Source organism: Felis catus, chromosome C2, assembly GCF_018350175.1.
Source record: "Felis catus isolate Fca126 chromosome C2, F.catus_Fca126_mat1.0, whole genome shotgun sequence".
Taxonomy (NCBI): domain Eukaryota; kingdom Metazoa; phylum Chordata; class Mammalia; order Carnivora; family Felidae; genus Felis; species Felis catus.
Genome location: NC_058376.1, coordinates 108,619,982 through 108,637,282, shown reverse-complemented (window position 1 = coordinate 108,637,282; position 17,301 = coordinate 108,619,982). Strand labels below are relative to the sequence as shown.

At 39.1% G+C, this 17,301-nt stretch overlaps 1 long non-coding RNA gene across 1 annotated transcript in view; it reads left to right on the top strand.

The window, feature by feature from the left end:
* Window positions 1–665: 665 nt before the first annotated feature.
* The window catches only part of LOC101088512, a 36,187-nt gene continuing 19,551 nt past the window's right edge, over window positions 666–17,301 (top strand). The window contains exons 1-2 of the long non-coding RNA XR_006585371.1: window positions 666–3,190; window positions 4,543–4,620. This is a non-coding gene — a long non-coding RNA (uncharacterized LOC101088512). The remainder of the gene's footprint in view (window positions 3,191–4,542; window positions 4,621–17,301) is intronic.

Below are 17,301 nucleotides of genomic sequence, written 5' to 3'. Positions count from 1 at the left end.
ATAAAATGCTAAAAATCATGATTCTCATACAAATGTAAAATGAAGAATGGCAGTGATTTTATTTGATTCACTAGTTAAGGTAGAACCAGTGAGATGTGGAACCAGTTCAAGAGAATTCAAAGAGCAGGCATGTATATAGACAACCAGGAATGCTGAAATGAATTTGCTTAATAAATGTAAAACTGGCTTCTTGGCGAGAGAAGGACATCGATTTGCACCTCTACCTGACAAAATTCATTTGCAGTCTGTAGACAAGAGCCATTTGCTTTTGGAAACTTAGCGTAAGAAGGACACATTGGAGGTGGCATCAGTCAGATTCTTTCCCTGTTTGCTTCCCAGGGACAGTATCCACATGTCCTGGTAGAGGGAGGAGGTACTGCCTCTCAGGGTGGGGCAGTAAAGTCTTTTCTAAGTCCTCTCTTTTGCTTGAAAGACCAAATTTCTGAAAAATTTCAGAAAACTTTTGTTTATTAGAATACTATTCACACTTTTTTTTTTCAAAGTTTATTTATTTTTGGGACAGAGAGAGACAGAGCATGAACGGGGGAGGGGCAGAGAGAGAGGGAGACACAGAATCGAAAACAGGCTCCAGGCTCTGAGCCATCAGCCCAGAGCCTGACGCGGGGCTCGAACTCACGGACCCCGAGATCGTGACCTGGCTGAAGTCGGACGCTTAACCGACTGCGCCACCCAGGCGCCCCTATTCACACTTTCTTAAATGTAGACTCTGCTAAGCCAAAGAAGTGGATTACTTCTGAAGACAGATATCCTCTAGGGGAACAGCTTGCCTCTGGTTCTAAATGCTATAAAGTCTCCTTAGTTCAAGCTCCACATAGTTTAAATTCCGGAGGGACGAGTCTGAGGTTTGCTTTGCAAACCCTTTCTTCATAGATGGTGAAAATTAATGCTATAAATAATATTCTGGTAGTGTCTCGGGTGTGTGTGATTTATAACACAACTATATCCCAGGCATCTAAGAAGTATCATTAAGATATTTAGTTAAATTAAACACTAATTTATTATTTAGACTGCTAGGTTCTAAGAGGAAAATGGAAAAATTGTGCATTCTGGTATGGGTTATTGAAATTGCAAATCTGGCTCATTTTGAAGATCTCTCTCAACCACAGTTGAGTGAATGAACCAATGAACAAAGAAATATCATTGCCTGATTTGAGTTATTGTATGTATCTCAATAAATTAAATAAAATTTCTTTTATGCCCCAAATATTTCCATCATGGTGATTTCTAAAGAATTGCATTTGGTTCAGGGCAGTTGTATGGTAATCTTTTGCTATTCAAGCAACTTTGATTGAGTGCATGACTGTGAGCCAAGTAAATTTATTAGCTTGTTTCATTGAACTGCATTTGTACAATGAGACAAATTGTTTCAGCCAGGTTTCGAAGTGCTTCTCATCCACTGAGAAGTGACTTGGGCAATAAAGCCACAGTAATCAGATCTTCCTGAACACTTAATAATTGTACATGGAAAACTGTATACTGATAATAGCACTTACTAAATAGTATAGAGACGTTTTCAATGCTAATAAAACATATGGTATTAAATAGATCATTTGAAACGTGCATGTACCCTTTCTAGATATATCTGCTGGCTGGTTTTAATGTGCATGTGTGTGATAGACCCTAGATTTTCACCTAAGATTTTTGTCAAGATTTTTGTTGGTTTGAACTATGCCCTTACTCCGAAATCCAGAACACATTTTCCAAGGTCTTAATAAATTCTACTCAAAGCAACATTGCCATCCACGGTTAGTCAGGCATCTCAGCAATGACCCTCTGGGAGGAGATCTAAAACACTGACGGTAGAGTTTTATTGTTGTCTTAGGAAAAGAAAATAATGGATATCCTTCATTCAGTGTTCCTTTTCTGCGTATGAAATTCAATAAGGTGAGTGAATGACTACTTTAGTAGTTAAGGGACAAAGAAAACACTTCGTTTCTAATGTTAGCTAGGTACTTCATTGTGTGCCAGTGACTATGTTGAGTGCTATACCTGCTATTTCATAGTCATTCTTGATCCTCATCACAAGGTTAGTTTTGTCTCTATTTTTTATGTAGCAGGAAACTGAAGTATAGAATAGTTAAATGACTTGCCCAAGGTCATGCAGTTGGTAAGTAGTATAGCTGTAAGGCTCCAAATCCTGGAGACAGAGCCTCATACTTTACCATTGCTGTTGTAAAGAAATGAATATTTTGAAATAATTCTTCATGTCCTTGTCTTTTGGTTATGAAATTTTTCTTTTCTGTAGTCCTTCCACCATTAGGGTCAGATCATAAGGCTTTTTCTGCTAAGGAAAGGAAAAAATATCCATCCGTCTGTAGAAAAGAAGCTCATGGGTTGAGTCATGTATTAGAGAATTGTCAAATAAATATGTTGTACACCTGAAACTAATATAACATTGTATGTTAGTTATACTTCAATAAAAAATTTTGATTGATGAGAAAAAAAGGAAAAACTCATTGGATACGTAAGAAGGAGGCTATGACATAGAATTCCTTCCAGAAGGGAAAGTTAGGTAGAAAATCCTTCTGGTGCTGTCAGAAGAAAGGAGCTGAGAAAGAGAGGAGAACCAGACAAGTTTCTTGGCTCTCCATATCCTCAGGGCTGAACAGGGGTGGGTGTGGTTAAGCATCTAAACAGGTTTGGGGCTGTCAGAGGGTATCCAGGCTGGGGAGACTATATGTTGTTGAGGGAAGCCTTGAGTTTGTTATGGCACCTTGTTCAACACAACACCATGGCCTGGGCTCAGTTTAGAAGTAATGTCAGGGAGGAGTCCCTAGGCAGCTTAGTTGGGTATGTGTCTGACTCTTGATTTCAGCTCAGGTCATGATCTCAGGGTTGTTGAGATTGAGCCCCATGTCAGTCTTTGCATCGACAGTGAACCTGCTTGGGACTCTCTCTTTTCCTCTCTCTCTGCCCCTCCCCTGCTCATGCATGCTCTCTCTCTTTCTCTCTCTCTCTCTCTCTCTCTCAACAAATAAATAAACTTAAAAAAAAAGTAATGTCGGAGAGAGATGCTTTTATGGACCGGCCTGAAATAGTGTCCGTATTCCCCATGGCCTGTATCATGGCCACTGAAGAGATGGAGTTCCTCCCCAGTCCTCTTCCAACTCTACGTCAATGGCTATCAGCAGAAATAGAGCCAGAGCAAGCTGGTGCAAGATGAGACCAGGTGAGCAGTAACTTCTTTTAAAAACAAACTGACCAGCATGACCCCTTCGGCACAAGAAATTCCTTGAGCTTTGAGCAGATGTCAGTGGGCAGTTTCTGGCTACATTTTCCTCTTCACTGGAAATCAGTGGAGTGGGAGACCAACTGGTGATGCCTCCTACTTTTTGTCTTTACAGACAGATGGGCAGCCGGGATATGTGTACTCTCACGGGCAGGTCATTGGCTAGAAAATTCATCCAAGCCACTCAGGACTTTTGTGACCTTGAGAATATTGCTTAACCTTTCTAAGCTTTAGATTCTGTATGTATAAAGTGGAAATGATAGTAAAATAACATTTCCTGTGTATCGTTTTTGTAAGGGTTGATGAACAGTGAGACAAATATACTATGGAATATAACGCTATCATTATTAATACTATTATTGCCATTACTGTTATTAATTGATATATTTTGAGCTAACAATTGGAGGACCTTATATGTATAAAATAAGCACATGCAAAGCTACGTGTATGGTTTTGTGAAGCATCACAACATCATTCTTTTAAAATCCAAGCTGTATACCTTAACATGTTATCGCATATTGCCTCATTTTCTATTTTACTTAGTTTTGTTGATTCTTTCCATCTAAATGATCGTTTCTAGGCAGGCACTATGTCTTATGGTGCATAAATAGTAGGGGTTTTAAGATGATATGTATAGTACTTACAAAAGCTATAAAAAGTGTGAACTGAAGATCAGAAATACTCATTTTCAACCAATTTACAAGACAGTAAAGTTCTTGAGAGCAATGCCGAACAAATAATACAGGAAAAGCTGGATGCATAGAAATTAGAAATTAAGAAATCAAATCCAATCAAGCTTTTAAAAATTCCAAATCTTTTTCCTTTATTTTCTCATTTCTTTCATTTTTTAAGTTTATTTTATTGCCTTTTCTCCCTTATCGTTACAAAACTGATGCAGCCTTAGGCTCACTGCGGATAAAACAAAAACAAATAAAAGGATAAGCATAATGAATAATAATTATTCTATACACTTTAATAACTTGATAGATAGCCTTCCAGATAATTGTTAATTCATTTTTTAAAACGATCAAACCACACCTGTTCTTTCAAAAATTATCAGAGGCTATACAACCAATTCCATCCTGTGGACATTTAGGTTGTTTACATTTAGGTTGTTTCCAATTAACTCTCTTATTGGATATTCAGATTGTTTCCATGTGGTCCCTTTTGTTGGCTATTAGATTTTGTTTTCCAACTCATTACTATTGTATTCTCTTGTATTACTTATTGCTGCTGTAACATATCACTACAAATTTAGTAGCTTAACACAACACAAACTTACTCTCTTACAGTTCTGGAGATCAGAAATCTGAATCAGTTTCATTGGGCTAAAGTCAAGATGCCAGCAGACCTGGTTCCTCCTGGAGGCTGTGAGTGGACAATTCATTTCCTTGCCTTTTCCAGCTTCTAGAGGCTGCCAGCATTCTAATCTCTGCTTTTGTCACATTGCCTTCTCTTTGGTATGGTATCTCCCCCTATTTTTCTCTTATGAGGACACTTGTGATTACATCCTTGGGCCTACCTGGATAATGCAGGCTACTCTCCCCATCTCAAGATCCTTAATCACATCTGCAGAGTCCCTTTTATGATATAATGTAACATATTCCTAGGTTTGGGGAATTAAAATATGCACATCTTGAGAGGCCATTATTCAGCCAACCAAAGACAAACATTATACACAACGTGAGCAGGTAAAATAGTCTGGGGAAAATTATAGGAAAAATCACCCTGAAAATTTTATGAAAAGTGATAACAATGTTTAAAGACATATGAGCGGTATAAGCCTTGCAAAATTTCTAATACTGACTAAAATTGGGATCAGTGGTGTCCTTTTTAACCGAGACATTTCAACCAGTTTGAGGTCTTGACCAGCCTGTTTCCCACAAATTCCCCAAAGTCCATCATGTGAAGACAAAATAAGGTAGCGTGTGGGGGGTTGTGCATCTCACATATGAGTCTCAGAGGAAGTGAAAACTAAGCAGAGATATGAAGGAAAAGAAGTGGATCAGGTGATGTGGCCTCAGGAAGAAAGGTCCTGACATGGGGAATGTGGTGCATATGTGAGTGAGAAAAGACCTGGAGATGGGAGAGGGTCCTGTGTTTCAGGAATTGATGGCAGGATTATGTGGCTAGTAGTATATTTTGAGTTGGCAGTGGGAGGAGGATGCTGTAAAAGAGGAAGCTGGTTAGTTAACTACGAGCTGGATCAAGATGGGCCTGTTGTGTATGGATTTTATCTTAAGGCAACTGCAGAGCCCTTGAAAATGACCTGGATCTTCTAAAACATGAACTTAATATTGCTAATATGGCAACACTCCCCACACTGATCCATATTAGCCTCGCTCTCTTTTTAAGTTAGCTCTATGCCCAACGTGGGGCCTGAACTCATGATCTTGAGATCAAGAGTTATATACTCTACCAACTGAGCCAGCAGGCACCCTTCCACATTGATCTATCGACTTAACACAATCCCTATCAAGATTCCTCCTTTTTTTTTCTTTCCTAAAAATCAACGAGCTGATGATTGTAAAATGAAATGGAAAGGGCTCAGAATTGTTAAAACAATCTTGAAAAAGAACAAAAAGTTTGGAGGACTTAAGGTTCCTGATTTCAGAACTTATGTCAAAACCAGAGTAATGAAATCGCACAACAGTGGCATCAGGATAGCTAGACATAGAGACCAATGGAATAAAAGTCCTTGCATTCACAGTCAATTGAGTTTTGACAAGGGAGCCAAGATAATTCAATGGGGAAGTAAATAACCTAATGGTGTTGGAATAGTTCGTTATTTAAAATTTAAACAATGACAGCATGAACTTAGGCCTGACTGTATATCATACATAAAAGTCAACCCAAAATGTGTCGTAAACCTAAATTTACGAGTTAAAATTTGAAAATATCTAGAAGAAAATGTATAGTTTTCTTTGAGTCATTAGCTATTAGGGACACACAAATCAAAACCACAATGAGATACCACTTCATATCCACGTTACAACACCCACTAGTGGCTATGATAAAAGAAGGCTAATAGTAACAAGTAGTGGCAAAGATGTGATGTTGGGACTGTCATACATTGCTGCGGGCATGGTTCAGCCACTTTAGAAAAGAGTGTGGCACTTTCTCAAAATGTTAAACATACAGTTTAACCATATGACTCAGCAATTCCACTTAGGTATCTACCCAAGAGAATTAAAAACATATGTCCACACAAAGCCTAGTACAGCAATGTTTCCAGCAGCATTGTCCATAGCAGCCAAAGAGTGGAAAGACCCCAAATGTCTATCAGTTGATGAACGGATAAATAAGATGTGGTGTACCGATACAATGGAATGTTATGAGTAATAAAAAGGAAATAATAAAAAGAGTAAGTACTGATACGTGCTAAAAATGGATGAACCTTGAAAACATGCTATATGAAAGAACCCAGTAAGAATGATCACATAGTGCATGATTCCATTTATATAAATATCCAGAGCAGGGAAACCTTTAGCAGTAGAAACGTAGATCAGTGATTGATTATATTAGGTTTGAGAGTAGAGGTTGGGGAAAGTGGGGAATGATTGCTAATGATTATGGGCTTCTTTTTGGGGTGATGCAAATGGTCTAAAATTAGATTGTGGTGATGGTTGCACAAGTCTGTAAATATGCTAAAAACTTGAATTGCACACTCTAAGTAGGTGAATTTTATGGTATGTAAATTATATCTCAATAAAGATATATATACTTTTTAAGAACATACTGGGGATTGACATAGTCAATTTCCATCAGTGTGGGAATGGATTAGAAAGAGGACAGGATTGGAGGCAGGCAGGCATGTTAAAATTTTCAGGTGCGAGTTACAGCTGGCCATGCTGTTTTAATTTCACATTTTATTAAAAATAGATGCTTATTCTCTAGAAGACTGTGATTATAACAGTTTCCCAGCTCTAGTCAATTGCTTACCATCATCACATAATCTTTGTTATAGCCACAGCACACCGTAGCTATGTCACATGTGATGCATCCAAGGAGAAAGGATGCTTTAGGTTTTATGTGGTAAGAGTTTGCTGCTTAGCGAGTCAGCTGATTTAGAGGCAGGGGATTAATCAGGCTGTCAAATTGTTTCCCTGGAAATGGATGCAGCAGAAGAGATAGTAACCTGTGGCTTTCTCAATTCAGCAAGGCAGCTGTTTAAAATTTTTTATGCCTGCAGTATCTGAGTGTCTCTCTCCTTGACTATAATTGAGGGCTTTCTCTATTTAGATGTATAGGAGGCTCTCTGTAACAAGTACTTAGTATTGGCATATTTAAAAAAAATCCCGAAGCCTGCTTTTTATGTACCCCAAGGCCACTCATTGATAACTAGCACTTCACATAATAATACACTTATGAAAACTAATTTATTTTTAGTCTGCCTTTCTTCTCATGATAAAAATACAGGCAAACCATAATTTCCTAATGTCGCAAAATTCAATACAAGTAGTAATTTTTTAACTGTATTTTTTTTTACATTAAAAAACACTAGTATATATTTCACAAAGCAAAAACAGCAATTTAAACAAATAGTGTTCATTTCTTGACTGTTCAGAAGGACAACTCTGGATGAGATATAAGAAAATGAAGTAGGATTCATTCATCATGAATATCCATTCATCTGAAGGTATGGCATGGATATTACCTAGGATTCTAAATGATTATAAAGCTAAGGGAAAGGCAGAGAGGAATATAAAAGCCAAATATTGTCTGACAAACTGTATCTGACCAAGTGCCTGTAATCCAGCTGTGAGTTCACTGATTGTTATAATGCTTGGGCTTTTCAGAGGCACGCAGAAGTGTCATCTGCAGTTGGTTTGGAATTTGAGCTTTTCCTGTAAATCTCATAACAGCCTTTAAATACTCTTTTAGCCTTTTTAATAAGATGGTTCTCATAAACTTTAGAGGCTCAGGTGTTTTCCTTTGCTTGAAGCCAGAGACAAGTCTGGGCAGAATGTGTTACTATTCCTGGAAGGGAGCCTGACCTTCACCAGTGCCCTTGGAGAACGGCTAGAATCAAACAAGTCCAGGGGTGGGTGGTAAAAACATACAGACTTAGATTTAGGAGTCTGGGTGTGGACACATGGCCATTTGCACAAACATTCATGTGGTGTCTTTTGCTTTGGTGGAGAGTTCTTGAAATCAGAGTCCTATGGAAATGGTACTTAGGTTCAAAGTATTATTGAAGGAACAATCTCATCTTGACAGTTAACAAAACAACTTGCTACTTCTCGCTCTGGCAGCATATTGTTAAGCTCTCATGGAATATGAGCCTTGGAAAGACTCACCCAGAACTAGAACATCACTGACTCCTTACAACTCATGGACTCTGAAAAACACCATTGAGTCTAAAGCCCCCCTGTTTTAGGATGAGGCTGGTAGTCCAAAGAGCTGAAGGGAGGGCTGGATAGTGAAGAAGCTGGATCTAGGACCCACCCTGTTGGACTTGGTCTGCGTCCTCTCTACCACAAGGGCTTTGCTATCTGCATGTCATCATGTACTAGCTGTGAGAACTCACGTTTCTCCATTTGTAAAATGAACAAAAGAAAACCAGTCAAGTAGGATGTTATAAGGAAAAAATGAGGTGTTGAGCATCCATCACTGCATTTAATAAAAAGCCTCTGTGCCAGAGCACTGATGTTGTTTTCCTAGTCTTTGCCTCATCTTTGATGAATTCTACTGCATTTGGAGAATGTAGTCATTGTGGCCCTGGTAAAATATACTATCACCCTGGGAATTATAAAAACATTGGAGACCAGATGCTGCTGCACAAATCAGAAGCCTCATCAACATTAAATCTTGTTCCTGACCTAGAGGAAGAATAATGTATGTGGAAACAATCTGCAAAATGTAACATGCTATAAAAATGCTAGTTTTTGTTATTAATGTAAATTAATCTATTTTAGTGATTTTTTTTTTTTTTTTTTTTTTTTTTTTTAGCGGTCCCTAGCACAGCTTTTGCCCAGAGGATTAAGACAAATCAGCTTTGGTGATAAACATATCTTTGTGCAAGGGGTAGCCCTTGGCAACAAGAGGGGTAATTGCTTAGAAACAGCTGCCTTCTATCTGGTAAGAGAGAGAAAGAGCAAAAAGGAGTGAGGAATACTTCCAAATAGTTCCCAGAAAGGCCATGGACTAAACCTTTACGGCTCAAGAGAGGTATTCTCAGACTATTGGTGAGGAGTGGTCTGTCACCCAGGGGGCCAATTTGTTTGGACGAAGCCAGACTCTGAAGCCTATCAGGGAAGAGAGTCCTCTGGAAATGTGTCTTTTTCCTTAAGTCCTTTCAGTATCCTTTTGAAAGAGGGTAGAACCCGTGGACCATCCACATTTTAGAAAGCTGAGACTAGTCAGACATTCAGCAGATGTCACTCAAAGGCCAGGGGTATGCTCACTTGTGAGGCTGTGGGGAGACTGAGGCATGGGAAGTAATAATAGGAGAAACTCTCTTTTGGGATTCCTTGGGTAGGGTAGAGATTACACTTAACCAACAAATATGTGCTGAAAATCCTTCAGTGGGTTGAGGTGAAGGAAATGACTTCTGTGTGGAAGTTGGTGGGACCCACATGACTGATAATGCTAATGATACCAGGGTGGGGTGGGTGGGTGTGTGTGGCAGGGATGGTATTAGAGTTGAATGTGCCTGTGTGGAGGAGTTATAAAAAAGATGTGGGAGGGGCGTTTGGGTGGTTCAGTTGGTTAAGCGTCTGACTTCGTCTCAGGTCATAATCTCACAATTCGTGGGTTTGAGCCCCACGTCGGGCTCCATGCTGACAGCTCAGATCCTGGAGCCTGCTTCGGATTCTGTGTCTCCCTCTCTCTGCCCCTCCTGTGACTGTGCTTTGTCTCTTTCTCTCGAAAACAAACAAACATAAAAAAATCTTTTAAAAAGATGTGGGTTTTTTTCGGTATTATTTCTTTGTTTATAAAAGAAATATAAGAGTATTGTTGGACATATGGGAAAATATAGAAAAATATAAAGAAGAAAATTAAAATCACCCACAATCTGCCACCAAAAAGTAATTAAAAGTTCTATATGGATGTCGATATGGACTGGAAATGCACACGAAAATATGACAACTATTGGTTTGTTAAAATAATGAGGAAAGGGATTTTTTGTCCTTTTTCCTTTTTTTGATTTCAGTTTGCAGTGTTTTTTTTTTTTTCCTAGTGTTTTTAATGGGAATATATGGGTGAAAAAGAACTATAATATATTGGTAAATTTTACAAATTTAGAACGTGGGCTCCTGGGTGGCTCAGTCGGTTAAACGTCCGACTTTGGGTCAGGTCATGATCTCGCAGTTTGTGGGTTCAAGCCCCACATCAGGCTCTGTGCTGACAGCTCAGAGCCTGGAGCCTGCTTCAGATTCTGTGTTTCCCTCTCTCTCTGCACTTTCCCAGCTTGCACTCTGTCTCTCTCTCTCAGAAACAAATAAATATTTTTTTTTTAATTTTTTTTTCAACGTTTTTTATTTATTTTTGGGACAGAGAGAGACAGAGCATGAATGGGGGAGGGGCAGAGAGAGAGGGAGACACAGAATCGGAAACAGGCTCCAGGCTCCGAGCCATCAGCCCAGAGCCTGACGCGGGGCTCGAACTCACGGACCGCGAGATCGTGACCTGGCTGAAGTCGGACGCTTAACCGACTGCGCCACCCAGGCGCCCCACAAATAAATATTTTAAAAAATTATAAATTTAGGACGTAACTGTGTATTTCTGTATAGAACTGTATACTCTATACTGTATAGAACTGCTTTGTTCTCTGTTATCTTCACTTTTAGCATATTGTGAGCTTTTCCCTTGTGAGTAAATATTTTTTTAAAATATGATTTAAATAGCTCCTTTGTATTTCATTATGCAAATATAGATTATAATTGATCTTAGAAATTCTCCATTGTATATATATAGTTTCATCTTTTATAAATAAAACTTTACTTAATCTCCTTATACACAATGTTCGTGTGGATCTCTACTACTTCCCTGAGATAACTGTTTCAACGTAAAATCACATTATCAAAGGGAATACATATTTTTTATGCTCCTGATACATTTTATTGGGTTTTTCTCTGAAAATATTCTATGAATTTACACTCCAAAAGGAGATGTTTGAGAAGCATCAAAGGTGGAGGCTGGGGATCTATGATGAGTTGACCTGAAGAAAGAAGAAATTGGGAGACATCTCTCAGAGGGGCCTAGCAAGAAAGTAGGAGAGGAGTTTCTCATGAAAGTACCCTGATATTCTCAGGCATTTGTGTCTGAACCAGTGACAGAGTCAGCAAAGTGCACTGAGGGCCTTACTTCAGCTTTAAGAGGGGGTTCAAGAAAATGATGTATGTGAAAAATGACCTCTTCCTTGAACTCTTGTGGGCTTTACAAAATTGTTCTAGGGTAGCTTACCAGGAGTCACTGAGGAGGACCTGAGGCCCAGAAGTTAGGCGACTCTCCCACATCACACTAATGCAAGTGGCAGAATGCAGATTCAAAACAATGCCTTCCAAACCCACCATGGTTTTCCACTTGGCTTTTTCTATACCTCTAAGTAAAGAGGTTGGCCTGATGTCACCTTTTTTCTTTCTTTTTTAATGTTTATTCATTTTTGAGACAGAGAGAGACAGAGCACGAATGGGGGAAGGTCAGAGAGAGAGGGAGACACAGAATCCGAAACAGGCTCCAGGCTCCGAGCTGTCAGCACAGAGCCCAACACGGGGCTCGAACTCACAGACCGAGAGATCATGACCGGAGCCAAAGTCGGAAGCCCAACCGACTGAGCCACCCAGGCGCCTCCTGATGTCACCTTTTTTAAAATACTTGGTGATGAAGCAGAATGCCCTTCCTCACCTTTGGGGCAAGAGCTGCTCCCACAAGGGTGGCTGAAGTGAGAGTGAATGAGGCTGACACATGACAAACAAGAAAGGGACAATTTTTACAAAATGAAATCACTCTTTCAAACTCAAAACCCACTATTTTGTCATGATACATTATTGCTAAGCATAGAAGAGATTTTTATGAGGCTCATTTCAAAGGGATTACTCAGTGTCTAGTCCAGATTGATAAATTGCAGGTGAGTATAAGGCCCGGTGATTGATTGAGGCCTGACGATTATGTAGCAAGTAGTGGTAAGCCGAGCCCACTGCGACATAGCATGCACACACTCACTGAAACACTCTATTAAGGTGCCTCCTTAAAGCTTCTAACACTGGTCATTTCTCCCAAACTCACTTTATTAAAATGGAGAGCAGAAAGAAATGCTTGGTTCTAGGATTTCTTGCTTTTTTATGGGCTGAATTAGGCATTGAAGGCAAAGAAGAGAAAGGAAGAACACACCTATCGTTTGCTGGGCAAGTTTGATCTGAATGGGTAGGTAGATGCCAAAAACCATTCACCTGTCATTAGAGGACTGTTTCCTATTTACTACAGGGCCATCCTATCAAATGAGTCTGTTTTGGAGCCAGTATCAGCAAATTGTGAAGGGTAAGCTGCTTTTCTTGTCTTCTTTTTACATCAAGCACAGTGGTGGGGATGAAGGAATGTGGGGGCGGGGGTGGAAGTCAGGGTCTGGAGCTGGCACCATGAGACCAGCCCTGACTCCGACACTATTTATTTGATACAGGATAGGTACTATCTGTTTCTGCGCCTCAGTTTCTCCAGGGTGGACACTCTAGGATTGCTTAGAAACAAGAAAAGCTTGGTCTCAAATGGGTCCTTTCCCACTTCCGTACCGCAGAAGGGACAATAGGTTTTGTGTAATGTAAAACGTTGCTTTTCAGAGGGTGGTCTGTGGACCAGCAGCAGCACCTAAAAGCTTGTTAAAAATGTGGCATCTCAGGCTGCATCCCACATCCGCTGAATCAGAATCAGCATTTTGATAAGGCTTCCCGGTGATTCAAGTACGGTAAAGTTTGGGAAGCACTGATGCAGAGTTATGCAGTGTTATAGCTTTAATGTGAATTGTTAATTAGACTAAATTCTCCTCAAGTGAAAATACACAGTGTGGGGATGCCGATTTTATATCGGAGCTAAAATTCGTAGTAAGATTCCTTCCCCTGGAAGGTTTCTGCCCTTCTCTCTTCATGCCGAAATTGCCATGTCAGGAATTGGGACCCATGACGGATAATCTGAATTTACTAATAATGCTTTGTAAGAAAGGCAAACAGGGCTTAGATTTGCATGCATGCATGTGAGTACGCACACACAAACACACATTTTAGTTATGAAAAGTGCCAGAAATTGAAACAAAGGAAAACAACTATCCACTATATTACTACCATAACAAAGCAGTCCTTTTCCTATATTCTTTCTCAACCCTTTTATACAAATGCAACTATAATTTTTGTGTAGTTGTGACTATAGCATGACCACAATTCATTATATAGTAAGCATTTCTATGAGGCTGGATCGTAATTTCAATTATAAATGAATGCTATAAAAATTTTAGCAACTTCTTATACAATTAAATCTTTCATGATCACAACTCTTTTCCTTTGATCTTATTTCATGCTACATATTTGAAATATCATTAGAGGAGTAGATAAACAGTAATGTTATTGGCAAAGGAAAGGATTGCAATCCATCCCTTCTTATCTCTTTCCCGGACCTTCTAATTCTTTTCCAGACTTACAGCTAGGCAAAGGAAAGAGGGATGAGAAGGGCTTTTGGAAGTTTACACGTTCAATCCCTAAAATATAAAATGAAAACTAGAGTTTGTACACTAATATTTTGTAAATGGAATCACTTAATTTGTTCCTTACCTTTCATCAGAATTTTTGAAGGTTATCTTCCTAGCAAGACTAACTAGAAAAAAAGCCAATATAGAAGTTTGTAGTAAAAATCTACCCCTTTCATTAAAAAAATAATTTGGCATGTCCACTGTGGTTGAAACAGTGGTGAGAAGTATGTCCCATTTACAAAGTAATTCACTATGTCAGGGATATTTTGATTTTCCTATGTAGTGCACGTGTTCTGATTTTTTTTAAGTGTTTATTTTTTTGGGGGGGGGGTGGGGTCGAGAGAGAGGACAGAGGATCCAAAGTGGGCTCTGCGATGACAGCAGAAAGCCCAATGTGGGGCACAAACTGTGAGATCATGATCTGAGCTGAAGTCGGACGCTTAACTGACTGAGCCACCCAGGCACTCCCCCTTCCTGTTCTTATGTAAGTTTCAGAGTAGTGTAATAGTTGCTTTATATGTTCTGTCCAGCAGTTTTAATTGTAATCAGTGGGAGAGATAAGGTGTGTATTTATTCCCTCTTTAACTCAAACCTGAGGAGTCTCTGAAAGGATTTCTTCAGTCATTTTCTGACTCTCAGTGTTGCTACTGAGAAGTCTGTGACACTTTGATTCATGACATTGTGTGTGAAGCTTCTTTCATGCGGTGCAGGGCCTCTAAAAAGATAGTTTCTCATCCCGAATGTGACTCAGCAATGCAAGGCATCGTTATGAGTGTTCAGCTGGTCTCCCCGTCTCATTTGACTGAAACCCATATTGCTCATCTTTATGCTATACAAAGCTAAAACTTTCCTTAGCACCTTAGTCCATCTTGAAAATACCTATATATTTTGGATATCAAAATTCCATATTTTTAAAATTGACATATGTTCTTGAAGATTATAATTCATTTTCACCCACACCACCAGCAGTTTCTTCCAATCTCCGTCCAACACTAGTGTTCTCCGAGACTCTTAACACTCCTTCTTGTGATGCAACTTTCCCTTTCAGTGGGACAGTCGCATTGAGACTGGCCTGGCCTGGCCTGGGACGTGCTCAGGGGCCAAGCCAGGCCTAATCTGGTAGTATTTTGATTTTAGCATCATCAACCCACCTATACCTGATCTAGAAATTCAAGTTGGGGTTTGGAGAAGTCTCATGCTCTAATGTTACCAAAATACTAGTTTTGCTTGGCCATCAGCTTAGGCATACAGAAGAGGAAGACTTTTCTGTTACTTTGAAAATGTCGTTCAGGGAAGACAAAGGCAGTGACATAGGAGGTGAAAGTGTATTTTAATTCTTGTTTTGGTTGATCTAAATGAGGTTAGGATTTAGAGAAATTTTCTGGGGGGGGGGAGGTATATGTTGCACAACAGTACTTGAATATCATAATGGAAATCAGAGAATGAAAGAAAAATCATCCCAAATCTCATCGTTCCAGTAATTATCCTGTGCTCATTTAAAATATTTCCCTGTTGAGGAGCATCTGGGCGGCTCAGTTGGTTAAGCGTCCGATTTCAGCTCAGGTCATGATCTCACTGTTTGTGAATTTGAGCCCTGTATCAGGCTCTTTGCTGACAGCTCAGAGCCTGGAGCCTGCTTCGGATTCTGTGTCTCCCTCTCCCTGCCCCTCCCTTGCTCACACTCTGTATCTCTCTCTCTCTCTCTCAAAAATAAATAAGCATTAAAAAATTTAAAAATTTCTTTGTTGATACTTAACCAAATGTTCACATAATTTGTATGTATGTTTTAATTATAGTGTGGAAATAACATTGCATATGGCCTGTTTCACTTAATATTATATACATGCTACTGTGTAATCTAATTATAGTTTTTTAATGATGGAAAATATTCCCATCAAGTCACTATACCATAATTTCTTATCAGTGAACATGTAAGTTCTGGTGTTTCAATATTATAGATAATTCAGTAATGAATACTTTGGGGGTATACGTAGCTTTTTCCTTCGGGAAGAACAATTTGTTCAGAAAAATTCTCAGGGGTAGAATTATTGATTCAAACTAGGTAAACGTTTTCCTAGCTCTTGAAATAAATTTCTCTGTTCCCTTAAAGAAGATATTGCTACAGATACTGAGTGGCTCAGTCAGTTAAGTGTCTGACTCTTGATTTTGGCTCAGGTCACGATCTCGTGGTTCATGGGATTGAGCCCTGCATTGGGCTCCGCGATGACAGTATGGAGCCTGCTTGGGATTCTCTCTCTCCCTGTTTTTCTGCCCCTCCCCCATTCTCTTGTTCTCTGTCTCTCAAATTGAATAACTAAATATTAAAGAAAGATATTGCTATATTTATTTCAAAAACACGTATGCCAACTTATATTGCTCCCATGTAGATTTGGAAGCCAACTATCTTAGGATGATGAAGACTTTCATGTTCTGGCACCTCTGGTTGTCCAGTTTCCATTTCCCTGTGCCATACCCACTCCCACTTTTATCCTTCGAATGTACTGATCTTTCCATCCCTAGAACGTATTAGGTTCTCTTCTTGAGAACATGCTTTCACACACACCATTCCCTCCGTCTGCAGCTTTCATCCCCGTTTTTATGTCATTCTTCAAGCCTCATCTTGGCCATTATGTCCTCCAGGGTGAGGTGTCCATCCTCAGGGCCCCTATGTGTATCCCTGTCACTATTTTTATAATTTGGTGCGTGAGTTGGCTATTTTTCTGTGTCTTCACCTGTGCACTGCAGTTCCTATCTGGTTCTGTGTTATACCTATAAGGTCTAGCACCAGTGGAACACCCAGTAACTATTTATGAAACAAATAAAAAAGTTAGCCTTAACTAAAAAAACCCAACTAAAGAAATACCAATCTGCTAGCAGGGCTATTTGCTATTAGATGTTTAATCAAAAACATTTATTGAGTAGAAGATACAGAGTTAGGTACTATATAGGTGAGAAGATATTAAGACAAAAATTCTTGAGATACTTTTAAATAGGTTAAAGTTTAGCTAAAACTGGGGAGAACAAGAGTTGGGAATAGAATAGATATTTGTCAGTGGAGAAGACCCTGAAAAAAAATGTGGTGATGGATTATAAGAGAAATATTTTTCCCTTTAGTGGCTGGGGGATGAAGGGGGAAATATCTGAATCATGGTTTTATGTGAGAATGGTGGGAAGGAGACAGTTTTCAATTAAAAAAAATTTCAGCATTAACCATCAAATCATGGCAGAAAAAATGATTAAATTGGAGTCATAGGATATATGGGGTACATAAACTTTATATTCTCTTTGATATACTTTTATCACATTTTCATATATTTACATCATTTTTATTATAATTAATAGGAAAGTGAAGAGGAGGGAAAGGAGAGTCATA